Source organism: Pseudorca crassidens, chromosome 20 (assembly GCF_039906515.1).
Source record: "Pseudorca crassidens isolate mPseCra1 chromosome 20, mPseCra1.hap1, whole genome shotgun sequence".
Classification (NCBI taxonomy): Eukaryota; Metazoa; Chordata; class Mammalia; order Artiodactyla; family Delphinidae; genus Pseudorca; species Pseudorca crassidens.
This window is the reverse complement of record NC_090315.1, coordinates 42427393-42455317: the sequence shown is the minus strand read 5'-3', so window position 1 is coordinate 42455317 and position 27925 is coordinate 42427393. Positions and strand designations below refer to the sequence as shown.

The 27925-nt window shown below is 48.1% G+C and overlaps 1 long non-coding RNA gene across 1 annotated transcript in view; it reads left to right on the top strand.

Moving 5' to 3' along the window:
* LOC137214680 (uncharacterized) overlaps window positions 1-27925 on the top strand; it is a 778223-nt gene that overhangs the window by 496960 nt on the left and 253338 nt on the right. Inside the window, exon 5 of the long non-coding RNA XR_010938994.1 lies at window positions 26212-26291. This is a non-coding gene — a long non-coding RNA (uncharacterized lncRNA). The remainder of the gene's footprint in view (window positions 1-26211; window positions 26292-27925) is intronic.

Here is a 27925-nt window from a genome sequence, read left to right as displayed (position 1 = left end):
CCAGTTACTTCTCTGAGGCTCAGTTCCCTCATCTGTGAAATGGGCATAATGGTAGTACCTCACCTATAGGGGGTCTGGTGATTAAATTTGATGATGTCAGACATTTCTCCAGAGAAGACATACAGATAGTCAGTAGGCACATGAAAAGCAGCTCAACATCACTAATTATTAGAAATATTCAAATCAAAACTACAATAAGGTGTACCACCTCGCACTGGTCAGAATGGCCATCACTAAAAAATCTACAAATAACAAATGCTGGAGAGGGTGTGGAGAAAAGGGAACCCTCTTGCACTGTTGGTGGGAATGTGAACTGGTGCAGCCACTATGGAGAACAGTATGGCGGTTCCTCATAGAACTAAAAATAGAGTTGTCATATGATCCAGCAATCCCAGTCCTTGACATATACCCAGCCAAAACTATAATTCGAAAATATACATGCACCCCTGTGTTCACAGCAGCACTATTTACAATAACCAAGACATGGAAACAACTGAAATGTCCATAGACAGATGAATGGATAAAGGTGTCATATATATATATATATATATATATATATATATATATATATATATACACACACAATGGAATATTACTCAGCTATAAAAAGAATGAAATAATGCCATTGCAGCTACATGGATGGACCTAGAGATTATTATACTAAGTGAAGTGAGTCAGAAAGAGAAAGACAAATACCATATGATATCATTTATTTGTGGAAGCTAAAATATGACACAAATGAACATGTCAGTGAATCAAAAACAGACTCACAGACATAGAGCGCAGACTTGTGGTTGCCAAGGGGGAGGAGGGGAGGGATGGGGGAGGGAAGGAATAGGAGTTTGGGATTAGCAGAGACAAACTATTATACATAGGATGGATAAACAACGAGGTCCTACTGTATAGCACAGGGAACTATATTCAATATCCTGTGACACACCATAATGGAAAAGAATATTTAAAAGAATATATATGTATAACCGAGTCACTTTGCTGTACAGCAGAAATTAACACAACATTGTAAATCAACTACACCTAAATAAAATTAAAAGATTTGTGAGGATGTGCGTTCAAAAGGCTGGCATCCAATAATTGGTAGTTATTATCTCATCTTAAGCTATCTTTTGATTGTTCCTATTAGAGCAAAAAGGAAATTTGCCATTCACACAAATATTTACAGACTTAACTGTGTGACTACAGACGTGGGATTTAGGCTAAAGTGGTTGAGGGGAAAGGTGCTGGAAGTTGTTACCCCCCCCAACACCTGTGACAGGTAGCATCCAGTAGGGGCTAGAGTGAGCCCATATGAGTGACACTCAGTAAAGCCATCCCAGACTTCTGCTTCGTGATCGCAATGTACATGTTTGGAATGTACAAAACCCAGGGAGTGGACTCCGCTGGTATGTGGGTAACTTACAATCACTAATTGGCTGATTGACATGGTGTTTGAAGCACTCATATTTTTAGAACGTTCTATGGGATCCTAATCCCCTTCCTGAAAGTATGTGACAAGCAGCAGTTTTTGAAGTTAGCGTGCATGATGGGAATGGCGTGGAATTTAGAGTAAAACTTGCATTCTACTTATTTTGACTATTTGCTGTTTCTTTGCCTGTGGGCTCATCACTTCACCACCTGGATCCTGTTTCTGTATTTGCAAGGTTAAAATAAGAATGTCGCCGAGTGACATAAATGTATGTTCGTACATTCATTCAGCAAGTGATGTGCTCAGGGCCAGGGATCCAGCAGTAAATAAACAGACAACAATTTTAACCTCATAGAGCTTACATTCCACTGGGGGAGGAGTTGAGATAATAAATATCTCAAAAAAGTAAAATCCAGAGTTCGTCAGCTGGTGGTAGCAGACTGCCCGGGAGTGAAACAATTCAGGGAAGAAGGACTTAAAGTGTCAGTAGGGGGTGGGGTCATCAATGTAGAATAGAGTGGCTAGGCTAGAACCTAGGGGAAGATGGTATTTGAATAAAGACCTGAAGGAAGTGAGGGAGCAGCACATGATGATGTTGGGTGAGGGGTGAGAGCATCCCAGCCAGAGGGCCCAGCAGGACAAAGCACTTGAAGTGGGAGTAGGTCTGGAGAGTCTGAGGTGGCCAGAGTGGCGTGAGTGAGGAGGAGAGAAGCAAGAGATGAGGGTGGAAGAGTAGGCAGGGGCAGACACGAAAGGCCTTGTGGACCATTGTCAGGACTTTGACTTTTCCCTTGAGTGTGATGGGAAACTGCTGGAGAATTAGGAGCACGGCAACAGTACAATGGGACTTAGGCTTAACTGTATTCTCTAGACCTCCAGTGCCCCAAAGGGGAGCGACAGACCTTTGGAAATGTGGCTGATGAAATGGAGGGACTGACTTTTCATTTTATTTCATTTGAATTAAATTTAAAAATCATTTCTTGATTCAGTGATTGGAAAACTTTTAAGTGTGTTTGGAACAACTTGGGTCTGTGAATCTATTTTTTTCAACTGTACGTTTATGAGTTCTAAATATAGATCAGGTATTTCCAATAAAAATTTTACCATGTGAATTGAGATGTGCTATAATTGTAAAAGATACTCTGTATTTCTCAAACATAGGATGAAGAAATTCAGGTTAAAAAACTCTCAATGATATTTTATATTCATTTTATGTTGAAATAATAATATTTTGAATATATTGGGTTATATACAATAGATTAATGTTAATTTCACATGCTTCTTTTTACATTTTTACAGTGTAACCACTGGAAAATTATGAATGACAAACACGGCTCATAATTAGAGAGCTGATGCAGGAAAAGTTGTGTACTGAGCTTGGCGTATGTGAATGAACTCTTTTTTTTTCTTTCTTCCTTTCTTCCTAACTTTCCTCCCTTTCCTATCCTTTCCTTTCAAATGTATTGGGTGCTTTCCATGGGTAGAGCGCAGTGCTCCTAGAGAGAGATATGGGTGCCCCCTGCCCTCATGGGACTTCTATTCTAGTGGGAGACAGAGACAAGACCAAAAAATCCAATAATGCAAAATCGTGGCAAGTGCTGTGTAAGCAAAACTAATGGTCTGAGAGAGAGCATCTTGGGGAGGGGACTTTGGGTGGGCTGTCGAGGCAGTCTCTCGGGGGACCTGAGGATTATTATCAAATTGCCACACAGAAGTGCTTTGCGAACCCTCAAGTGCTGTCAAAGTGAGTTACTGTTCATATCTGTGTTCTTAGGGGCAAGGCCTTTGGCTGGAATACGATCCCCTCGAGAACAGAGACTGAGTCTCAGTTAACATTTCACATGGGTGTCTGCTCTGTGTCAGACACGTACAAGGTATTGGCGAGGATTTAAAGCATCGGGGACCCCTCAGGAGATAAATAGAAGCCCTAAACAGGTTCTAGATTTCACCCAGTTTAGTTGGAAGGGAAATTCAGTGGTACAAATAGGAGTCAAGTGTCCTCAGGGCTGACTAAGTGATACGCATGGGGGCGTGGTAGGCATCCTAGGAAGTGAAGACTGAGTGAGTGGGGGGGATCCTTAGGGAAGAAGATGTAGCACGTGGGTCTGAATCCTGTGGGAGCTTTGAGTAGGTGGAGAGGAGCAGGGAGGGCAGGAGGCAAGGGACAAGCAAAAGTTTGGAGGTGGGACCCGGCAGCTAAGGCTAAGGATGCTCCCAGGAAGGAGGGGGAAGGATTGCTGTTCGACGCTGTCCTTTGCGACCAAAACTGTGCGTCTGGTCTTCGGAGTTCTGAGAAGTCACTAAATACGTGGGCTCAGAGAGAAATGAGATCTAAATAGAAATCAGGTCTTTCTAATAAAAATGTACCATCTGAATTGAGTTAGTCTGTAATTGTAAAAGCATTACAGATTTTGAAAATTTAGGATGAGAAAAAGGAGTAACAAAACTCAATTATGTCTTTTATATTTATTCTACATTGAAATAATATTTGGATATATTGGGTTAACCAGGTTATAGTAACATTAATTTCACCTTTCTTTTTTCCTTTTTTTAATAAATGTAACAACCAGAAAATTTTACATTGTCAACATAGCTCACATTCTCTTTCTGCTGGAGAATACTGCTTGTGGTCCTGCCGTGGCCAGGGCACCAGCAGGGGCAGCCTGGCCCCAGCTCAGCCCAGCTCTCCTCTCTGTGAAGGTCTTCAGATGGGCCTTGAAAGTCAAGGCTTCCAGACACCCTTGTAACTTTTTACAAGGGGTCATCAGGTGTTGGAGTCACAGCCTCAACATCTTAAGGAGCAGCTTAGCCCTCGCCTTGGAAGGGAGAACAGGTTCCTTGGTTAGATGCACCCATATTTCTTTCCACTGAGAACCCTCGTTCATTGCCATGTGTCACTATAGTGAAGTAGAAACTCTTGTCCTAACTTTGTAAATCACACGTATGGGGAGAGAGATCTTTGGCCTCGAGTCACACAGTGTAGACAGGATCCAAACCTAGATCCTGGACAAATCCTCACCCCACATGAGTCATCAAGCCCTCGACAATAATGCTTTCAGGAACCTCCCCCATTAGCACATCAGCCCCTCCTTGTTTCTCAGGCGGGAAACTGACACCCAGAGAGAGACAGAGACTTTATCGAGGAGCTTGCTCCCAGCTGGCTTCCTCACCAGCAGTTCCCTCCTACATGGAACTCCATGGAGAGGAAGATAGTTTACTCCCTCCGGAGCCAAGGGAAAATGAGCCTCTCTTCTCCTGGATCCATTAATGTAGGACAATAAATCCAAGATTTATTAAGCAGTGACTTGAACCAGGAAAAATGTTGCCAAGGTGATGGTGGCCTGATTGAGAGAGAATGTCCCCTTCCAAAATCCATCACCCACTGCTCCCCCCCTCTCCCGACCAACACTGACTTCCTGGAGGCTAGAGCTGTGCATCTGGCTTTCCTGTCTCCAGGGAGACTGGCAGCTGTGGATGATGCAGGCTGGGCGGGGACAGCGCTGGCTCCAGGTGACACACAGAGGCACCGGCTGCTGCTGACCTCCCCCGAGATTTGGGCTGGGAGCCAGGAAGGCAGAGATAAGGCTCACCCTGTCAGCAGGGTGTCACCCTCCCACATGCTGTTTATAAGCACATCTCCTGCCATCTGGGCCCTGTCCCCACACCCAGCCTCCGTCCTGGGAAGCCGAGCTGTGTCACACACACACACTCTGCACTTTGATGTGTCCCAGGCCTGGGAAGCCGAGCTGTGTCACACACACACTCTGCACTTTGATGTGTCCCAGGCCAGAGTGTTTGGGTAGAAATGTGAGATGGAGGAGAGGCTCAGCCGTGTCGTGGGACCTGAGAACTCAGACCCAGGGAGGACCATCCCCAGGTGCTGCCATATCCACAGATGCCTCGGAGCCTAATCCTAGGGGCTTATTGGAGGCTGTACCCTTGTTGGGGAGGTGCCGGGCTCCCCAGCTCTGCCGCCCCCAGCCTAAGGGAAGTGACAGCGGCTTGGGAACATGTTGGACTGCTCCTTCCCTCCCCAGTGTCCTCTGTGGTCGCGGCTCTCCGTTGATTGACAGCATTTCACATCCCTAAAAATTACGTTCTTTATCTGAAAAGAAACACCCTGAAATGTTAGCAGCAGTAAATGTCTTTGGGTGCTGAGACTGTGGATGATTTTTCTATCTCTAGTTTCCTTTTCTCTACTCTGAACATTTTCTTCACAGAGCCTATGTTATTTTATAACGGTAGTATTTGAACAAGGTTCTTTGGGTTTTTTTCCCCTGCCCAGAAGGCAAGATATGACTTTCATGGAGCAGATTGTCTCCTTGGAGCTAAGATGACTCTGCTGCTGAGTTTGCCCCAGACCCGTCCACATCCCCACGTGCTTGGTCCTCCTTTTTGCTTCATCCCTATTTCTTCTTCCTCAGGGGGGAAAAATGCCGTTCTCCTGAAACTGGGGGCTTTCTTTGTTTCATCTCATCATCAGAAATAAAGCCAGATTTAAGAAGGAAATACCATGGGGGAGGAGAGCTCTTTGATCCTGGGTCTCGAGCTCCCACCAGCAGTTCACGCATCCTTGCCCAGTGTTTGTTCCACGACCACGTTGCTTTCATCTCACACTATATGCTGTCACCACCACTCCTCCATTCCCGTCACAACCTCGGGGTCTCCGCTGGACATTTCCACGACTATTGTCTGTCCTCCCCTCTTACAGATTGTATTAGTCGAGATTCTCATGTATACAGCACCTGAGCTGGGAATTTGAACCTCTCAGCTTATCTCTGAGCCTTTTCTTTCTCCACTTTGTCTACTGACATGAGGAACAACCAGCCAGCTTCATTACACTTGTTGGTTTACCAAAAATGTTTGAAAGTATCATATGCACAGCCATCCAGCCCACGCTTCTTATAAATTATTGATGAGTATGCAGTGACGGTATTTTGTGTATCTCTACGATCACACTACGCCGTAGACGATCAGTGGTCTCTTTACTACTGGAAATAGAGTCTTTAGTGTCTTTACATCTAATCAGATTCGAGAGTCAATTCCATAAACCCCAGAACCAATTCAGAAAACTCATCCTTAAAACTCTGTTCCTCTGGAACCATTCTTGGTACTAAAATCTATATCCGTCATGGTTCTCCAGAGAAACAGAACCAATAGGATCGATCTAGCTAGCTAGCTAGCTAGCTATCGATTTATTGTAAGGAATTAGTTCACATGATTATGGAGGCTGAGAAGTCCCAGGATCTCAGTCGCCAGATCTCAAGCTGGAGACCTGGGAGAGCTGACAGTTAGTTCTGGTCCACGTCTGAAGGCCTGAGAACCAGGAGAGCCAATGCTGTTAGTTCCAGCCCAAGGCCAGGAGAAGACTGATGTCCCAGCTCATGTAGTCAGACAGGCAAAATTCCCTATTTTTTTTTTCTTTTTTTTTTTTTGCGGTACGCGGGCCCCTCACTGTTGTGGCCTCTCCCGTTGTGGAGCACAGGCTCCGGACGCACAGGGTCAGCGGCCATGGCTCCGCGGCATGTGGGATCTTCCCGGACCGGGGCACGAACCCGCGTTCCCCGCATCGGCAGGCGGACTCTCAACCACTGCGCCAGCAGGGAAGCCCCAAAATTCCCTTTCCTTCAGCCTTTGTGTTCTTTTCAGGCCTTCAGTGGATTGGATGAGGCCCACCCACATTAGGCGGGACAATCTGCTTTACTCAGTCCACTGATTTCCCTTACTTTTTTCATGAGGTCATCTACTGATTGCAAAGCACCACTGTTCTAGGTATTTGGTAATGAGAGGGTTTTTCAGAATATCTGTTTGCCAGGTTGACTGGACCAGAAGTCCCCCATGTGTTACTGGTGTTTGTGTGCACACATGCATATGTGAAATGTATTGAATTTTATTAAACTAGTAAATTTTATGTGCTAAAATTATATCTTTGCATAATAATAATCATAGTCAGAATAGAGTTTACATCTGGAAGGCAGAAAGGCAATGGGATTAGAGAGGGATACACAGAGGCTTCAAATTTATCTATAATATTTTATTTCTTATAAAAATGCTAAGATCTTATTAAGCTGGGCAGTTGTGAACCAGGTATATATTATATTATAAGAATACTTTATGGTATGTTGAAGATATTTTACAATGGAGGAAGGAAGGGAGGGAGGGAGGAAGGGGGAAAGGGACAAGAACAGAGGAGATCAGGCAGCACCCAGAATGGGAGCCAAAATCAGGGTCCACGACCCGCTGGGGGGACCCCTGCCACCACTGTCCCCAGAATCTCAACATTGGCCCGAACACTGTTGCCACCCACTTCCAGAACAGAGTCTCTACGGTCCCCGCATCTTTGTGTCACCACCTCCCAACTCCGTTCAGGCACATCCCAGGTTACGTACCTCACTCTAGATGCTGGGGGGTGGGGGAGGAGAAAGGAGGTATCTTGCATTTTCACCGTCTCTATTGAGAGGCTGTCCCCGGTGCATAAAATGGAGAGTTTCTTGAGCACAGGAAGGGCATGGAGGTTCCAGTAACAGCCAGAAATGGAAAGCCCAGTGCCAAACGTACCTGGGAAGATTGGGCTCTCTCTGCAAGATCCTAGGCTGGGTCCTGGACCTACAATCCTTCCTTCCATCCTGGCCCCATCCCCCCCTTACTCCCAGAGGGGCACCTGTCCTCAACCCAACTTTATGGACAGCAGAGAATTGGACTTGCTCCACGTCACAAGGTGAGCCAGAAACCAAGCAAAGTCTGAAACCCACATCTCCTCAACTCCCAGTAAAGAGAGGCGCTTCCTGTGTAAGCTTCTACCTCCTCTATTATTTCACCCTTATCACAGGTATGGTTACTTCCAGCACAGGCTTCATCCTTACCATGGGGAAAAGGTCAAAGAAAAGGTGACCTTTTTCTTTGTTGTCCTAGAGCATAATACTTCGGTGAGCATTTGGCTTTGCTGAAGCCAACGTGGTAACAGACAACCAGACATGGCATTGAATGGAGACCTATGTGGGAAGAGGTGTTTTCCCAAAGCCAGCGATCATGGGGGGGTTTCAGGGGCTGCGACAGTGAGAGGAAATGTCTGATTTGAGACTTTGGGGGCTCTTCAAGTTATTCTGAGTAAACATCTGTATCAATAGTCCACCAATAATAAAGACTAAAGATCTTGATTGTAAATAGGAAAAAGGGTATGGCCAGGGTACGATGCGCCTAAACAGAACGTATCTTCGTGCCAAAGACCTGGATTGTGTGCGGAACACTGAGCCTTCTTCAAACCACCCAGCTGACTGTGTGCTCAAGGCTCAGAGCGGGGTCACATTTTCTCAAAATTAAAATTCAGTAAGAGACATCTTTCATTTCAATCTCCTGCCTGTGTGTAGCAGACACAATACTCTAGTGACAAATGCGGATGAATTGAATTTTGGGTTTTTTTTCCCATAACAGTTGCGTCCAGCAGCAAGCGAATGTGTTAGTTATCAGACATGAAAATAAGCGTAATGCCTGGTCCTGAACTCAAAATTGCATAACTGCAGCCAATGTCTTTTGACTGAATTGCACATTTGTTTTCCTTGTCTTTTTTTTTTCTTCTTCTTTTTGTGAAGTCTCCATTTATCTGTGATGACTATAGCTTATTAGTGGGCTGCTTTGGAGCACACTAAAAGGAGAGCACCCTCATTTAATGCACCGTTACCTCACCCACAGGCTCTCAGACACTCACCCCAAAGCTTTTAGCATTTATCTCCTCCAAACCTAGACGCTAGGACGTATCTTCTTCCAATTCTTTTTTTTTTTTTTAATGCACAGATTCAGAGCCTATGTGTCTATTCAGGAGAATGGGGGCTTTTGTTCAGCGACTAGGGGCACAGTATTGAAAATGGGTATCATTTGAGTACTTCCTATGTGCTTGGCACTTTATGTATGTTATGTCTAATCCTCACGTCATCTGAGGAAGGGAGATATTATCCCCACTTAAGGAAACAAGATCTTAAAGAGGATGGTGGACTGATTGGAAGGGTGAGAGAAAGAGAAGGATAAGCATTAGACCCTGGAATTTGGCCCGAGTGCGTGGTAGGTGGTGTCGCCCTTTAAAGCTGAAGCCTGAGGGACGGGGGTTTATTGCGGGTGAAGATCAAAGGGCTGGTTTAGGAGTCATTTAATATGAGAGGCCTGCTTAAAGGCCACGTGGAAATGTCGTTACAGGGTTGATGGAGTTAAGGGTTCAGAGACAAAGAGAGAGATGAACATTTGGTCTGGCCTTGGAATCGGTGTACCTAAGTAACCCCCTCAATGCCAGCAGGCTGTCAAGTGCCGGACCCAAGAGTCTCACGCCCGTCCCCACTCCTTTCTGGCCTTTGTGACCGAAAAGCCCTGCTTCCCCCTCTGTCCCTTATACCCCACTGCTGAGCCATGGCGGGCAGCGGGGGTGACATTCGGAGTCATCACCCACGCTGGGGCCTTTAGTCTGAGAAATAACTAGAGATTTTATAATTGAGGAAGAGGCTAAATGTATCAAAGCAACATGTACAGTTCTGTGCCTCGTTTTGTTCCCACCTAAACACAAGAGAAGATTGGAAGTGGGAGCTCCCCCGTGAGAGAAGGTCTCATTTCCTGGCCTTAAATCAGAATTATAGTAAGAATCACCATCCCATCGCCGCCACCAGCCAGAGCGCTCTGAGTCTTCTCAGGGTTCTCGCAGACATTGTTGCTTGAAATTCCACAGAATAGGACTCTGAAATTCGGTGCTCGGAACACTGTTTAATCTCCTTCCCTTTGACTTCTGTCCAGACCAGCTAAATTCAGAACAAATTTATTAAAAATATATGTGTCTATAAGTCCATGAACTTATATATATACTACCAAATGTAAAATAGATAGCTAGTGGGAAGCAGCCGCATAGCACAGGGAGATCAGCTCCATGCTTTGTGACCACCTAGAGGAGTTGGATAGGGAAGATGGGAGGGAGATGCAAGAGGGAGGGGATATGGGGATATATGTATACGTACAGCTGATTCACTTTGTTATACAGCAGAAACTAACACACCGTTGTAAAGCAATTATACTCCAAAAAAGATGTTAGAAAAAAAAAAATAATGTATGTGTGTCTAACCTGATGGAGACACACAGGGGAGTATATGTTATTCCCTGAAAATGAAGATCATGATGCAGGATCTGTCCAAGAATCTTTTTGGGGTGGAATTTAATTACATGACCATCAAAGAGGGCTACGTTAAACCACTTGTACCTAGACATTAAGTTAGCCACCTTTAAGGAAACCGACTACATCATGAGCCTGTCAGTCTGGCGGTAAATGTGGATTTTAGTCCTGTCGGTGGTTTCTGGTTACCATGGATGTATGGCGTGGCTCGAGAGGGACTGACTCTTAGGACAGAGGCAGGATATCCATCTCTGAGACATAGTAGGAGAATAGAATTAGGAGTTAAAATGAAGTCAAAGCCTGAGCATATAGCACTCAAAGAAGACCCATTTGTTAAAAATCTTCTGTGCAAAAGGCTCTGTTAACAAAGCAGGAATGGGAAGTTTGGCTTATCGTCCTCTAGCTATTCACAGGCTAATAGGGAGCTGATAACCTGTTCACCAGTGATTTTTAAACAATGCAGTAACTTTAAGGGCAGAGTGAGACGGAGGTGAGAGTTGGAGATCCCACCAAGGACTGGGGGAAGTGGGACGGGCTTCCTGGGAGGGGTATCATTAGAGCTGGGCCTCGGGTGCTGGAATTTGGATGAGAAGATGGGTGTGGAGGGAGAGCCTCCCAGGCAGAGAGAACAGCAATTAGAAAGGCTTGGAGTTGAGGACCCAGGGTTAAGTCATGGGAAGAGTGGCAAACACACTTTGACCACACAGGGCAGAAGTTCTTGAACAGGGTTCATGGTCACCAAGACTGAAACGGAAGTATGGAAACAGATCAAAGGGACTGTGGATGTGTGGCAGTGATGGAGGCTGGGATTTACTCTTTGGGTGATGGAAAAGTACAGAGGTTCCTTGAGCAGAAAGAGAGCTGATGTGGTCAGGGATGCACTTCAGGGAGCTTAGTCTGACAGTTGTGTGCGCCATGAACTTCGGCGGCGGGGCGTGGCATTTGAGGCTACCATCCAGCCCCGGGAACATTTGTTCACCTAAGGGTATCGTAAGCACATGGGTGCATAGAAACATGTTAAAAAATCAGGGATTTGAACTTAGTAAAATCACTGGTCCCTCCAACACCTTCTCTGGAATTCTTGCCTTGTCTCCAAGCTAAATAGCTCATCAGATGGTTGAGGGAATCCAGTCATGTCGTCTTTGGGTCTCCTATCCTTCAGTGGCTATTCTTCATCTTCTGAGTGTGAGCCAGGCTTTGGTGTGGAATTTTGGGTCTTCGCACATCTGGCCTCACCTCCCCCAACTCAGGGCTCCCCCCAAACCGCCATGGCTGTTGTGTCGTCTCCACTTATTCTACCAGAGGCTTTTTGCTCCCGTTTCTCTGCGTCCGCTCGGCACTCCCTCATCCTTCTGAGGAGCTGGCTCTGTATTGCATTTGTTCAGGGGCCTCCACAGCTCCTTGAGTCAGGAGACTTGTCTCTCATCCGTGGACCACCAGAGATCAACACGATGACCCTGTGAGCAGATGCTATCCTCCCGTCCAGCCCCAGCAGTGCTGGCTTCTCAGCAGGGGTTTACACAGGAGTCACACCTTCCTCCAGGCCATCAAAAGAGTATCTCAGACCTCTGGCTTCTCTCAGGACCCCTGTTCAACCAAGGAGGCTGGCCTCTGGGGCTTTCCAGTGGAGGCTCTAGGAACATGGAGTCTAAAGGAAACTTACTTTAAAGGATTGAGACAACAGACAATTCTTGGCCAATTCTAGTCGAGAAGGTGCCTGTTGGCCTCTTTTTCCCAGGTCGTCCAGGGGAAGGGTTTTCCAAGCTTAAAGGATCTGGGTCCTTGGCTCCCATGACTGTGTAGGTAGAGGAAGCTGGCCAAGGGAGGTGAGTGCCTCTAATGGACTACATGTCAGGCTCCAACCTCAGTTCCAGATTCTCCACTAAAAAGTCGTGGTAAATGGAGACAGAGCTGCTCAGAGCTGTGCTTCCTCAAAAACACAGCCTCAGACTTCCATGGTGGTGCAGTGGTTAAGAATCCACCTGCCAATGCAAGGGACACGGGTTTGAGCCCTGGTCCGGGAAGATTTCACATGCCGCGGATCAACTAAGCCCGTGCTCACAACTACTGAGTGTGCGCTCTAGAGCCCGTGAGCCACAACTACTGAAGCCCGCACACCTAGAACCCGTGCTCCGCAACAAGAGAAGCCACCACAATGAGAAGCCCGCACAGTGCAACAGAGTAGCCCCCGCTCGCCGCAACTAGAGAAAGCCCGCGCGCAGCAATGAAGACCCAACACAGCCAAAAATAAATAAATTTATTTAAAAAAAAAACACAGCCTCAGGCTGATCCTCAGTGTATTGTCATTTTTGTACCATTTGTATCACACGCCTGCTCCTTGCCAGATGCTGTACATTGGTTACCTCCTTGCATCCACAGCATGTACCAGTGAGTCCTTAGTCTATACTGGATACAAGGTCCCGCCTGAGGACTTGACATCTGACTATATCTCTACCCCATAGAGAAGAGGAATGGTGTCCACTGAGTGCTGCGGAGGCCTGGGAAGGGGGTGGAGGTTCAGACAGCAGACCAGCAAGAATTAAGAGTCAAATGCCCACTACATCTATGACGATTGAGCTCTTTGTACAAGATCCTTACTGTGGCCAGACCGGACCCTGGTCTGGATCCTTTACATATAATACCTCCTTCTTCACCCAGTGCCCCCGCCATCTTGCATCCTCATGACCACTCTGAAGGGGCCACTATGCCCATTTACAGAGCAAAAGGAACGGAGAGTTCAGTAACTTTCCCCAAATCTCATGGTTAGTAAATGCTGGAGCTGGTATTCAACTCTGGATCTGCTGGGTCAGAGTTTTAAGTCCAGCTACCACGATAAGAGGGGGCTTTTGGAGGCTGGGAGACTGGGTTTTCTTCCTTGTTCTGCACAACTGAGCATGTGACATAATTCTCCTAATCAGTATCTGTTGACATAGAAATCAACACTGTGTTTATTGCAGTTTAGATCCAAGGCTCAGGAATCCTGAGTTCAAGGCCAAACAGTGACATTCACTCATGTGAGAACTAAATTGCTGTACATCTCTGGGCACGGATTCTCATGTTAAGATACGTTTTCCTTGCCTCCATACTTTTGCACATGCTTTCCTCTGCCTGGAATGCCTTTTCCTTTCTTATTTACTGTTCCTCATTCTTCAAGACGCAGCTGCAGCATCTCCTCCCTGGGTGATTTTTCTGAACACTCAGTGCAATCAGATGACCCTGCTTCTGGGCTCATGCGGAGATGCCAAGGTGAGGACCTCTGTGCTCAGCTGTGCCCAGTTACTGAGCGCCACGTGACGGAGCCACAGCAGTGTCAGCAGCTGCCGCCTTCGTGTATAACTTTGTTCTGCACGTTGGCGTCAAGCTGTGGAGTGGATTCAGCACAGAGGGTTGGTTAAAGATGCTCTCACCTTGGAAACTTGACTCTGGGGAAAGAGCCAGATTACTGCTTCTGTGTGTCTCCCTACCTCCAACTCCTGGGACCCTAATACCGTGGGAAGTTAAATAGCAGAGTAGAGCTTCTGAGGGCGCGCATGCATCTGACGGTAGAATTGAAACTTAGCCCCTTTAGTTACGCTGATCAGGCTTCTGCTCTGGGCACAGGGTCAAGAGAAGGTGGAAGGCTGAGGAGACACCTGGGTGGCACCAGCAGATTGGGCTTTGCAGCCTCCTAGTGAGCCCAGGCAGTCCTTGATGGAATCCAGGGATGGGGTCTTGAAAAACCTTTTCCACCTAAACTTTGTAAGTCCATAGAGCCCCCTGCTGCAGGATTTCCTCAGCTGGAGAGAGCTCCCGCCCCCAAATCTTCCCCTCTTTGGAGGTGGCCTACCTCCTGGGGCTGAGCCCTGTGGGGATCTAAAGGCCTGACCCTCTCACCCCAACTAGGGACAGGCATGCAGGGTCCCCCAACCCTCAGAATTCCCTGTGCAGTTGGCTGAGCTTTCCATAGAGACCCTGCTGCACGTAACCTGCTCCCTCTGCCCAGTCCGGCTTCTTTCCCTTCCCTTCTGTGGGTACTGAGCCCGAGAGGACTCCCTAATAAGCCTTCTGCTTATCGACCTGTGTCTTAGCTTCTGCTTCCCAGCCAGCCAACCTGTGACAACGCCCGGAGCAATTTTGCTGTAAAACGTCATAGTAAATGAGAAGACCAGAGGGCCTCAGTCTCTCCTGAGCAGTACAAGCCCACAGCTCCCCTGGTCACGTGTAAACGAGGAGTGGTTGAGGGGAGGCGGGTGGGGAGTCACAGAGGCGCAGGGTGGATTTGTGAATGACCACGTGCACGGATGAGTGAAGTGGCCTGGTGGCCTGTGTGCTCCCTGGTGGCTGAGCTCATGCTGGGTCATCCATGAACCCGCCACTCGCTGGTTAGCGGCTCCTTTGTCTGGCCAAGAGGGACCTCTGAGGACTCATCTTGTGTGCTCATCCTCTGCCTCTGCCTGGGTGGAAACAAACTCCATCTGGTTCTGAGGAACCTTTAGGCGGTGTCCAGTCTGTCCACGCTGGAGGAGACCCTCCTTCTGAGGCTGCCATCCTTCCGCCAAGTCTCCCCACCCTGTCCCTTTCTACTTAGGCCCTCATATTAACTTGCGAGACCTGCCACAGACTGGGTGGATTAAACAACAGAAATCTACTGTCACACAGTTCTAGAGGCCACAGTCCAAATCTAGGTGTTGGCTGGGTTGGTTCCTTCTGAGGGCTGGGGGGGAAGGGTCTATTCCAGGCCTCTCTCCTTGGCTTGCAGATGACCATCTTTTCTCTGTGTTTCTTCATCATCTTCCCTCTATACTTCTTTGTGTCCAAAATTTCCCCATCTTACAAGGGCGCCAGTCATATTGGATTAGAGTCCACTTTCATGACCTCACTTTAACTTGATGACCTCTGTAAAAACCGTATCTGCAGATAAGCTCATATCCTGAAGTTCTAGGGGTTAGGACTTCAACGTATGAATTTTGGGGAGGACACAGTTCAACACATAAGACTGACTTCTTTAAGCCACGCCTGGAGGAAGGGTGTGGGGATGGCATGCTGCCTCTGTCTCGGCTCCCCTGGTTTCCTAGAAATAGCAGGAGCTCTGGTGACTGACATCTAAAAGCAAATTGTCAGGACAGCCTTCTCACCCTTTCCATGGCCTTGTCAGTCTCTGTAATTGAACCTTTAGAAACCTCTGCCTTTTCCATCATCTTTCTCGCTTGAGTCTAACGCAGTATCACATTCCTCCTCTCCCTTAACCTCTAACCTATGATGATGCTAATCTAACCCTCACTCTGTGTCAGTTGTGCTCTTGTAGGCTGGACTACTGTTTTGCACTTTTGAATTCATTGACTCTTTTCTGCAAGTTTCCTCACCTTTGAAATGAATAACGGGAAAAAGTGAATGTTCTATTTGCTCCAAATGCATTTACTCTTCTATTAAAAAGTCAATTCATTTTTATTGAACACATACTATACGCCAGGCACTTTACTATTTCACCTGTGGCTTTTAAAGGCATTGCAAGTGGTTTATGCTTGTCTGCTTATCTGATTATTTTGCTTGCTGATGTACCTAGATATCATCCCCTCTTCCACAGTGTCAGACCATGGGATTTGCAGCTGGAGAAACTTGGCTCAAGTTCAAGTTGTGCCATTTGCTATCTGTGTAAATTTGGTCAAAGTGCTCAAGCTGTCCTTTTTATTCATCAGCTGCAACATGGGAATAACAATAATTAGGTATCCCTAGAGAATAAGTGAAATAATGAAATACAGTTTGTGAAATTGCTTAACCAGGTGCTGGGCACTGGGTAGGCAGTAAATATTTGTTTTTAAAAATATTGTTTTTAGTCAATGTGCATCTAGTCAGTGTGCATCTGGGGTCTGTGACCCCAGACCTAGGGTAGCAGATGAGCCACCTTCCAGGTGCTGTGGCTCCTGAGGGACTGTTGAGCTCCTGGAGGGTCGCAGAGCCACATGGAAGATGTTACCACTGCCAGAGGGTCCTGAAAGCACAGCTGCTGTTGGAAGCTCTTGCTGTATAGATATCATTTCACCAATGACAAAATCACTTGACTTTTTCTAACTGGAGAGAACCTCCTCCTCGTCCATGTGTGTTAGTTTTGTGTTGCTGCTGTAACAACTTACCAAAAACTTAGTGGCTTAAAACAACACAAGTTTATTATCTTACAGTTCCGTAGATATGTATCTCACTGGGCTAAAATCAAGGGCTGTGTTCCTTCTGGAGGCTCTAGGGGAGAATCTGTTTCCTTGCCTTTTGCAGCTTCTAGAGGCTGCCCATATTCCTTCACACATGACCCCTCCTCCATCTTAAAAGTCAGCAACTCTGGGCTAAGTCCTCATGCTGCTGCCATCTATCTGGTTCTCTTTTATGCTCTCATGATAACATTGAGCGCCCCCCCCCCCCCAGATAATCCAGGATAATCTCCCAATCTCAAGATACTCAATTTAGTCACATCTGCAAAGTCTCTTTTGATGTGTAAGGTGACATATTCGTAAGGTTAGGATGTGGACATCTTTGGGAGACCATTATTCTGCTTACAATAACAAGTGAGGACACAGGCTCAGAGAAGGCAAGGATTTGACCAAGACCACACAGCAGCTGGTGGAGGGTCAAGACTTAATGATTGGCTCAGATCTGGGGTGTGAGGTGGTGGAGGCAGAAAGGAAGGAATCAGAGATAAAAACAATGTCCAACAGTCCAGCATACTATCCCCCTGCCTCTGCTTCACTCATTTCTAGAAGCTTCCAGAGTTTGGCCCATAAGTCAGAGACAAAGAAAGGAGTAGAAGAGGACAAAACGATGATGTCAGGGGAAAATAAACGCACATTTATTCCAGCTTCTGTTGTGGGTGGAAGCTCAGCTTCCTTGGTGTTACATTTGTGGGCATAATTATCTGGTAACTCAAATTGAGCACCAGGAACCTGCTGGAGCTGGCGGGGAAGCTAGACCCTGGCGATACAGCTGGGGGAACGCAGAACCCATCGGCTTTCCAGTCTTCTCCCCCAAGCCTGCCTCATCTGCTCATATGTAGTCAGCTGGTGGGCAGCCAGACAGTGGCTGCCCTTCTGTGGAGAAACTGAGCATTTATCCCTGGGTCTCTCCCTGGCACGGGGTTGAAATGCCTACCAGAGTGTGGCAGATGTGGTTCAAATCCAAGCTCTTCCTTTTACAACCGTGGGGTCTTGGGCAGTATTCCTACCCTCCCTGAGCTGCCTTCGTTTCCTGTATTATAACATGACATTGACGGTAACTATTTCATATGGTTGACCTGGGAATGAATACCGTGAGAATGCAATTAAACAAGGAAACACAGGGCTAGGCACGTGGGAGGCTGTTGGGAATACCTGTTCTCCAGAAGGCAGCTGGGAATAGACTGGTGGGGAGACAGGCTGGAGGAGACCCATGCTCATTCTGCTACCTGAGCACAGGTGCACGCACCTGCCCCGGTTGGCCCCTGTGCGCAAGGAAGCTACGTTCCTTTATATTGCCGTCTCCGTCCATCCTAAACTGCTCCCTGGATCCCAGGGCAGCAGAGCTGTTCAGAGGGCCTTTTAGAGAAGAAGGCAGGGTGGTGGCATGTGGTGCTGTGAACTTGGATAGCACTGCATACCCCTCTCCTCTGCAGATTCTTCACGTGTGTCAGCATCTCAGCCACTCTGAAGTCCCACCACTACAAAGAAAGTGCGGCTGAACCTTTTCCAAAGACTTGATCTCAGAGAGTTTTAACTGGACCATCCGGCTGGATGCTGGTGTCCTGAGGATCTCCTGGCACAGTTTGGGGACACTGGGTCAAACGCGCCTCTGGTCACAGCCTCCTCTCTGGCCACAGGTGCCTTTTCACGCAAAGGCTGAGGCAGCTCATCTTAGAAAATATTGAGCAACCCCGAACTATATAAAAACCCATTCCCCATACCCCCAGAGTTTCCCTTTCCATAGGTAGATGAATACAGCGTATGTTGCAGAAAAATAAAATGCCTTATATGTCAGCCCAATTGGCTGGCTCTCTTTGAGGGGTGTTTTTGGGCCAGGTGTGGGTAAAGCTCCCATTTGTCAGGGCTGTGCTCATTGCCTCGGGCAGCTCCCTGGCTCTCTGAGCCTCCTTGTCCTGGACCCTTCTGCCTCTGGGCTGTGGGTTGCCCCTGCCCCCTGGCTGGTGGCAGAGAGGGCCAAAATGTCCGAGCTCCTCAATCCCAAGCTGACCTTGGAGATAAAACCTCCTTCAGCCCTTCCCCGCCCCCCCCCCCCCCGGATGCTGCTGTCGGTCCTTGGGTGGAAATGAATGCACCCTGGGTTGCTTGGTCCATCTATGGTTGAAACCTCGGTGGCAGGGGGGCTGCTGTGGGTCGGTCTGGGTCAGCTGCCGCCCCTGTGCGCCTCCGCCATCCCTCCACCAGGCTTGCCTTTTCCCCCCAAGCTTAAATGTTGCAATCCCACCATATCACCCAGACCAAGATCAAACACTTCCTTCTTCCTAAAGTTTTCTCTCTCCCGTTTTTTCTTCTGCTGACCCTCTGAACGATCCTCATGATTTCCTGGCTTTGGTCCTAATCTCTGTGCGTGATTTTTCCTCTCCTATCAGGAGGCAAACTTCTCATTGGCAGCCAGTCTTATTCTAAGTAAGTGTTTATTGAGGACCAACCATGTCCCAGGCCCCTTACTTAAGTATTTGGCCCTCTGACCACTCTGGGGACGGAGCATCTTTATCTTCATTTTATTAATGAAAACCTTAGGGTTGGGGTCATGAAGAGACTTGCCCAAGCTACTGATACTTCAGAGGTAACAGGGCCTGAGTTTGAACCTTGATCTAACTGCAAGCTTCATAGCATCACTTGAAGCTTCATATCATCAGTTCCTCTTTTTTTTTTTTTTAAATGAGACTTTGACAAAAATTCCATCACCAGGTTTCCAAATTCTCTTCCTTTGCAGTAAGGAAAATGCAACTTCATCGCCCATTTAAATGTTGTTATCAGTTTTATTGAAGTTGTAGTGGCAGGAGTTAGATAATGACCTGCGTGGACTGAGATTCTGGCAAACTTCCTAGACTGTAAGGTTATCCTTTTCATGTTGGGTTTTTGTTGTACTAATTGGTACCAATGCAACCAACCTGCTCAGCTGTGATTTTTTAGACCAGAGGAAATTTCCAGTCAGAAGCCTTCGTGGCCCTTTGTGGCACGTCTTTGACTGTTGGAAGGAGAATACCACCCACATTCAGGGGACCCTCCCGGTCAACCAGGGTTTGCAAAGCCGCCCTCAGCAAACGGGGATGTGCTGAGGCATAATGGACCAGAGCGCTCGTCCTCAGGCCAAACTGCCCTGGTGGGCCTTTAACAGACCCAAAGCCCAAGGTGCCCCTGGTGAAGCAGACTCTCTGGAGAGAGGTGGGCATCTGTGTTTGCACAGAACTCTGCAGCTTGAAGGCAACTGAAGGTGGGCGTCACTGGACCCCAGTGGGGAGGACCCAGGTCCTAGGAGGGGCAGTGGAAACACATGGGGATGCTCAGCCTGGGGTCCTGGGATGGGCCCAGAGAGCCAGGGCAAACTAAGTTAGGGGATGTTCTGGGGGGGGATGGGCTCCCAGAGGGAGGGTGACTTCTTAGCTGCGGAGACACTTGTGAAATTCTGAAGTTCTAGGACCGTTACAGCATTGCCCCATGCTCCATCCAACGTGGAAAAGAGACTTAAGAAGAGTGAAGACGACCTTTGTAAATAAGTTTAAGCATTTGCTGTTCACCAGGCCCCGGTACAAGGCCTGCGGCAGCCGTGACAGCAGGTAGCGAGTTGCCGTGTGTGTTGCTGAATCTTGTTAAAAGTCCAGCAGACGTGAGCCCCTCAGCGTTCACAGAGATGGAGAAAGGAAGGGGCAAAGATCCCTTCCAGACTCAACACCTGAGGCCCTGGTCCCTCATACTGCCCTGGAGCTGCCGGTTATCTCATTCATCAGTGGCCCCTAACCTGCTCCCACCTTCCCAGCCCTCCTGTTGGCCAGGGGTTCACTGGTCATTTCTGATTCACTTTCACAAGAAGTTGTGGGTAGATCATTGGAGGCCAGGACATGCACCCTGAACTCCTGGGTTTCAAACCCTACTTCTGTCACTTATAAGCTGTGTGTCCTTGGGCAAAGTACTTAACCTCTCTGAATCCCTGTTTCTTTTAATATAAAGGACTTTTACAATGATCCCCAGGGCTTTGGAAAAGGGTAAGATGAGTTAATGCATGGGTCAGCAAAATTTTTCCATAAAGGGCTAGATAGGACATATTTTAGGCTTCGTGGGCCGTACGGTTGCAGTCTCAGTTACTCTGCCATTGTAGCACTAAAGCAGCCATAGATGATACATAAACAAACTGGTATGGCTGTTCCAGTAAAACATTATTTACATAGACAGGCAGTGGAGGGGTGTGTGTGTGTGTGTAGATTCAGGCCACTTGGTAACCCCTGAATTAATGCACATAAAACGCTTAGCACAGGGCCTGACGCAAGGTAATCTATGAATAAATAGTGATGGTTGTTATTATTATTACTAGTCATATACGGGGATAGCTGAGCACAGTCTCCCGGTTCCAGCTGGAAAGGTGTGCACGAGGGGAGGAGGAATCCAGGAGATCCTGGTGGGTGTTATGAAGACCATCCCACAAGCATCACGTGACGTTACAGAAGGCTCTGATGTTCTAAGATAGCTGCAATGGTAGAAGGGGTGTTAGCACAGTGCAAAGCAGGGCAAGCGTGTGTGTGTGTGTGTGTGTGTGTGTGTGTGTGGTTGGGAGAGCAGGAGAGGAACATATTAATATTCTTTGCCAGACAGATCCTTGTGCAGTTATAACGGCGCTCCCCATCACCATTTGTCACTTAGATTCTTACCTGTAACTGGCAGGGAAAACCCATCATCACTAGAAGGGCCCTGATTGGAAGCACTGCCCTATAAGATGATTACTGTCTCTTTGGTTTGAGCATGGCTGGGACCCTCCCTGCCACCTCTCGAAGACACCCAGGGCTGGGGAGAATGTGGGACCACCTCTGTGACTGTCCCATGGTGTAGCTCTCTCCCTCTGGATCCCTCTTCTCTAAGTTCTAGAACATTCTCTGGGGCCTTTTCTAACTGGCTTTTCAGATACACTGTCTGAGGTTTGTGCTAGAGCCCAGGGCTGGAGGCTTCCATGCATGCGAGCTCAGAAAATCCCAGCAAGTTGCCTTCACGATGATTTCATTAGGGGAGAATTGAGATGCTGCTGCCCCAGGTACGAGTGAGGGCGCCTTCCCTGAGGGCCACACTCAGCTTCTAAAGAGAAGACCGTGGCAGAGGAAAAGTACAGACCTTCGCTGACAGCCCCACATGCTGATCTGTCTAGATAAAAACTTGGGAGAGGCCATTACCATCCAACAGCGCTGCTGGAAACTTGCCCAGATATCAATTCCTGGATGAGTAACCACAGAGAGACAGTTTCTGTCTCTGAGAGAATGGTCGAGGCAGTTTCTGAAAGATTCCAGAGCTCCTGGCTCATTTTCAACCGGGGTCTCAACATCTTCACTTTGCAGCCGAGGAGGCCGAAGGTCGTGGCGGGTGTGCTTCCCGTCCCGCAGGCAGGCAACGAACATGCCGGGCCCAGAAGCAGAAGGCCTCCGTCTAGTCCTGTGCCATGAGAATGCCTTCTCCCTGCATCGGAGTCAGCTGGTTGTATGTTTGTGCCTCTTGTCCATGCAAGTGATGTCTGTCGGCACTGCTCACAGCTGGACCCCCAGCCCCTAGACCAGGCCTTGGCCCATGGCGGCTCTAAGTATATGTTTGCTGAACAAATGAATGGCCATAACGGGAAGTTCCCCGAAGCTGTGCTTCCAGTGGGACAAACGGGCCCGTTATCCTCAGAGAAGTTTAAAGCCCCGTGGCCACTATGAATTGGAATTACAAAGTAACTGAGAGAGGATGGGGCAGAACATTTGAAAATAGCTCCCCACATCTGTCTAAGGAACGTGTCTCAAGCTGGATCCTCTCAGAAGCAGATTCTGACTGCAAGTGGCTGGTTTGGCAGGTGCTCAGGGAAGCACCAGCAGGGCTCTGTGGAGGGGAGAGAGGGCGGGAAGGAAGACAGTACAGTGTGCGTGAACCAGCAGGCTCTGGGCGTTGGGGCAGAGCCCCAGGGGGGCCTCTGGGAGACTTGGGAGTCGTTCCACGTACAGGTGAGGAGCTAGAGTGGGGACCCACCAGCTCGCACTAATCGTGGGTGGAGAGCTGCTCCCAGGGTGTCAGCCCCTCCATGCCCCAGTCTGCCGGAGCAGCCAGGCTCATGCACGTGTGCGCTGACGCAGGTGGCCGACGGGAGATAACTGCTGCCCCCCTCTTCCTCCTTTTGATAAGTTAGGAAACTGAGGCTCAAAGCAGTTAAGGGACTTCCTGATAAGCAGTCAGGCTGGGCTTCAGGTCCAATTCCGTCTGGCCGTGGAGCTGTGCTCTCTCTGCTGTCCTTGTGGGTCCCCAGCACTTTCCCCGAGTGGAGCGTAGGGTGAGAGGGTCCCCCTGGCAGAATCTTCTCTGCCTTTTTCTAGGATGTGACTGCCCTGGTGTATTCCGTTATAACATCCTTCCTCCTTCTGTTCAGAGCAGTTAACTTTGCCTCATTATTATTTCATCGGGCTGAGCTTTAGTGAACCACAGCCTTTAATTTGTTTATTTAACATTCCTGGTCTGCACTTGCAGATAGAGTAAAACTGATTAGTTAATTAATTGTAGCCTGCCACAGCTCATGCCGGATCGTGACAATATTTCAGAAGCTGATGGGAGCTCAGGCAGAGGTGGGTGGTGACGGAGATGGGTCACAGAGCCCTGGCCTGAGTGCAAGGCAGGGAGGGGACAGGCTGGCCTCCGTCAGCCCTGCCTGCCGAGTTCTGAGGCCACACAGGCCTGGTCGAGGCAAGAAGCAGGCCCGTGGCCTCAGTCCCAGCCATCGGGAATCCAGGTCCACCATGTTTCTTTGTGTAACACATTTAGTTGTATTTTTGGACCCAGGATTGGCTTTGGTGACATTGTCTTTCTGCCAAATTGATCCAGAAGTTCCAGAGGAAGGGTTCCAAACATGGGGCATGTCTGAAATGGTCCTGGTTCTAACGGGCTTGGCTGGGACAGCTGTGAACCCCAGGGGGCCCCTAGACTCATCCCAGCAGCCGGTCTTGCCAAATCAAGTGCCCCATGGCTAGAAATCAGGCACTTTCTTCCTGTTTGAGATCAAGGCTTTGCCTTCCTCCAGGAACTGGGTCTGGAAGGGTGATGACCTTTCCCTCATTCTCCAGTCCTGTGTTGACACGAGACCCTGGCCCCCAGGATTCAGGTTTTGCCCAGCACGTTGTCCGCCACTGACCTCTTCTTGTACCCCCATGACACTGCCCAATTTTCATTCATTGCTAAATTCATAAGTGTTTATTAAGAGGCCTATTATATGGCAGACTCTGCCCTAGGCACTGGGACACAGATGTGGCCCCTGCCTTCACAGGGCTTCCTCTCTTCCATCCAGGGAACATGGCTTTGTTTTGCTCCCTCTGCAGCCTTCCTACATTGCCCGCCAGCCTTGGTGGACCTTTTCTCTCGTGTTTGTTGAAAGCACTTCCTATGTGCTGGATGTTACCTCCTTTGATTTCCACCATAAGTGGAAAGGGTACTGCAAGAAATACTCTTACAAATACTGCAAGAAGGAGTATTTAACTTGATGGGGGACGAAGGCTCCAGGAGATGACATGACCTGTGCCAAGCCAGGAGGTATCAGACTTAGCGCTTGAACCTGGGAATTGCACTTGGAAGTCCAGAGCACCGTCTATTCAACTTGGCTGACTGAGCTCCAGCCATCCCTCCTCTGTTCTGTTCTGCTGCTTTTGAAATGACCGTCAACTAGGGTGCTGTGCTGGGACATTTCTCCCAGGCTTGGGAGAAATGGAAGCTCTTGTTGTGAAATTGTATTTAGTGATCCTTTGCCTTGGGAAGGAGGAAAATGGCAGAAGAGACAGATTTTTCCAGGGTTGGGTTCCTCCTTGGACCCGGCCCCAGCTACTCAGCATGTGCCATCTGGTTAGGACATACGGGCCAGTCTCAGATTAAAGCCCAGCCCTACAGGGACTTTGGCCTCTCCCAATGGCCTGGTTTGTCTATGGACACAGTGCCCATTACTCTATGTTAAATACTTGTAGCTCTACAATAAATACCTGTTGAAGAGTGAATCAAAATGAATGAAGAAACTATGCAAATTTTGGTCTTGTCACCTGCTACCTGGGGGACTTAGGGCAAGTCACTTCATTTTCCTCAGTCTGAGATTTATCAGCTGTAAAATGGAATTTATAATATAGAGGGTTGTTGTGGAGATTAAATGAAATAACGTGGAAACGTCCAGCTCAGTTCCTGGTATACAGTAGGTGCTAAGCTCAGCCTCCCAAATTCAGGTTCAGGCAGGGATGGACAACGTCTTTCAGATTCGTTTTGTGCTCACCAGTCCATCTTTTTCTCTAATTCTCCCGGAAACGGAGAAATGCAGCTGCACACGGATGTTCCCACCACCCCCAGCGACTCTGGAAACACGTGCCTTGTTTATTCTCAGTCACCCCATCCACAGGATAGGGACACCTTTCATTCAGAGAGCTCCACAGGCAGCATGGAAGGCCTTGCCCACCTCTCAGCACCCTGAAAGAATGAGTGAGGTGTTGTTTCCATGTGCTGGGCAGAAGGATGGCAATTAGGAAGGATTCATTGTAATTACCTGTTTATCTCTGAGATTTGACCTAGGAGTGTTTCTGTTCAAACAACAGTGTTTAGCGGTGCTCAGCTAGGCATACAACCTCCATCTGCTCCTTGGTTTCGGTGGACAGAGCCTGGGGGTGGGCGGAGGCATCCCTCTCTCAGCCTCACCAGCGAGCTTTGCTTTGTTGTCACCTGGAGTAGATCGCTTTGCAGAAACACCAGTCAGTGATGGCTCAAGGACCAACTAGTTTCGCTTTTGCTTTTTGATTGAGGAGTAGAGAGGCATTTCTTACAAAAGCATTCCTGACAGGGACTTGAGAAGGGACACAGTAGTTTCTAAGACAGTGTGGAGGATTTTTTAAAAACTCATTGAAGTATTGGAGAAAAGGTAACTGATTTGCTCTGAGGCTGCTATGTTGAGGTGAAATATTAAAAGGAAAATATCTGTTGACTTGGGTCAACTCAAAGCATCCAATTGTCTTTTTTTTTTTTTAATAAATTTATTTATTTTTGGCTGTGTTGGGTCTTTGTTGCTGTGCGCGGGCTTTCTCTAGCTGCGGTGAGTGGGGGCTACTCTTCTTTGCGGTGCGCGGGCTTCTCATTGCGGTGGCTTCTCTCGTTGTGGAGCACGGGCTCTAGGTGCGCAGGCTCAGTAGTTGTGGCACATGGGCTCGGTAGTTGTGGCACGCGGGCTCTAGAGTGCAGGCTCAGTAGTTGTGGCGCACGGGCTTCCTTGCTCCGCGGCATGTGGGATCTTCCCGGACCGGGGCTCGAACCTGTGTCCCCTGCATTGGCAGGCGGATTCTTAACCACTGAGCCAGCAGGGAAGCCCAATTGTCTTTTAAGCAACAAACATTTAGAGACAGTCAATGGTGGAAAAGATACTATGGCGGGTGCGGAGGTGGGAGTGATGGTGAACTAAAAACAATTAAAATGTAACTGTCTTTCAGGGGTCCAAGGTCAAGTGAGAGAGACCCACCATGGACATACCAGAGATACCAGTTGCCATGGAATGGCTGACCTGCACAAAGTAAGGACAAGAAGCCAGAATGGGCTGCTTGGGTGGTGTGGTGGGAGGCTGCTTCCTGGAGGCCGCATAGTCTTGATAGAGGGAAAGATATAAGCACACAAGGGCAAGAAGAGGTCGTTTGGGCATGAAAGGCATTGGATCAAAGGCCCTGAGAATGGTCTGGCCATGGGACTGGTGGGGGAGCAGTCAGACTTACTCAGGGATAGGCTGGTTAGAAGACCTCAGATCCTAGTTTCCACTTTGTCAGCTAGTAGCTGGGTCACCCGGGCTAGGCGACCTCCCTGTCAGGGCATCACTGTCCTAGTGAACCTCATGGCTGATTAAAGACAAGAGTATGAAAATAAGTGTTAAGAGATTGTGCAACTCCCCTCCCTTTCTTCTCCTTAATTTCCTGCAAGTCAATTCCACATGCCCAGTGGCCACTGGATATAAGATGAGGAAAGCCCCGTGACCCGCAGATGGTCATTGGGTGTGACCGGCCAGTGTCACCCTCATCCTTGCCCCAGAGAACTGAGTGGAGTCTGCATCCCCAGGTGGCAGTGTGAGACTCTGTGACCACAGCTGCACCCCATGACCATGCCAGGAACATGAACCAGGCAGGTCTCATCTTCCGTCATCCTTAAACTGAGATACGCCATCCCGCCACAGAGTTAGCTACATGCTGCAGCTGCTCCTGTGACAAAGATATTCCCGTAAACAATGAGGAAAACTTCCGGAAAACCTACTGTGGCAGGCAGAGTAATGGTCCCCAGAGAGGTCCTAATCCTTGGAAACTGTAAATCTGTTACCTCTTCTGGCGAGGGGAATTAAAGCTGCACATGGGATTAGTGTTGCTGGTCAGCCGCCCTTAAAATAGGGAGATTGTCTTGGATTATCTAGGTGGACCCAGCTTAATCATAAGCGTTCTTAAAAGTGGATGGCAGAACAGAGATGGCAGTGTAGCGGCGCGAGAAGAAATTAGCCCAGCACTGCTGGCTTCGGAGCTGGAGGAGGGGGCCTTGAGCCAAGGAATGTGGGCAGCCTCTAGAAGCTGGAGAAGACAGGGCAACAGCCTCTCCCCTAGAGCCTCCAGAAAGGGGCACAGCCCTGCCAACATACTGACTTTAGCCCAGCGACACCTGTGTCAGACTTCTAATCTATAGGACTGTAAGATGATAAATTTGTGTTGTTTGAAGCTACCAAATTTGTGGTAATTTAGGAAATTACCACAGTGATAGGAACCTCCACCTACCCTCCACCTCTAATTCTCCTTCCTGAATTCCAAAAGATGCTGTCATTCGTATGTATGTTCACTCATGCATTCATTCAGTTGCGCTTACATATACTCATGTATTCCTATACTTTAGGTTCCTAATTTGTAAATAGAAGTTAACAGTAGAAAAATATTTCATAGGGTCTTTTTGAAGATTAAATTAAATGAAACAAGAAAAGGGCTTAGCACGTTGACTGGCGTGGCACAAGCCTTCATAAATGTTAGCTGTCTCTGCCATTTTTTTTTTTTTCTTGTTGTTCAGTCAAAACATCTCTCTTGGGCACCAGGCTTGTCCCAGCTGTGCCTGAGCTCAGGCCGTGGTTCCTGGATGGAAGAACAGGTTGGGTGAGGGTCAAAGGGGGCTTTCTCTGAAGCCCTTCTC